We start from the raw sequence: 708 nt of genomic DNA, 5'->3' as shown, positions 1-708 counted from the left end.
TGCTTAATCCATCAGTGATTACGATCTTTAGTCTTCTCTTAAAAACGAGTGTAATTTGTACCATTACGGTTACGGGAAGACTTAACACTTAACAAGTATTTTTTTGAAGGGAACATACTCGCCCAACACGCCCCATTTATGAAAATGTATCAGGGATGTTTATGAAAAAATCCTCAACTCCGTACCTTTATTAATGTTTTACTATTATGTCAAATAAGGATTCTTGTTGAGAAAAGTCACTTATTTCCATCGCTTCGTATTAACAGAACAAAATATTACAATTTGGTTTATAAATGACAGGTATTGGCCTCATGCGACAGGACCAAGCATCATGATTTCAATCAAATATGAAAAGTAGATGCATTCACCAAGCGTGAAATAGTAAAGCTTTTCAATAGTATTCCAGTGATTTCATAAAGAGAGTAAGGAATTAATAGTAATAAAGCAACTATTTTCTTCAAAATATTTCAATATATCATATTTTTATCACCAATTATGCGACAAATACAATATAAGTTATGATTACTGAAATAAAGTATGTATTCTCTTGTGCAAATATCAGCTCGTGGATATTTTTTCATCATTATACATTACCACATAATATAAAAATTTATGAATAAATCATTATATATCAAGGAAAAAACATGTCACGTAGATACTTCAACTTTATTGCAGTTGGACTTTCATTCCCCTCTGGCATTACCCACA

General features: G+C 30.8%; 1 protein-coding gene across 1 annotated transcript in view; it reads right to left on the bottom strand.

Annotated features, from left to right (window-relative positions):
- The window catches only part of LOC119587380 (uncharacterized protein DDB_G0271670-like), a 7,504-nt gene that overhangs the window by 4,385 nt on the left and 2,411 nt on the right, over positions 1–708 (bottom strand). The window lies entirely within an intron of this gene.

Source organism: Penaeus monodon, chromosome 22 (assembly GCF_015228065.2).
Source record: "Penaeus monodon isolate SGIC_2016 chromosome 22, NSTDA_Pmon_1, whole genome shotgun sequence".
Classification (NCBI taxonomy): Eukaryota; Metazoa; Arthropoda; class Malacostraca; order Decapoda; family Penaeidae; genus Penaeus; species Penaeus monodon.
Note: the sequence above shows the minus strand (reverse complement) of the source record. Positions and strands in the feature narration are given on the sequence as shown.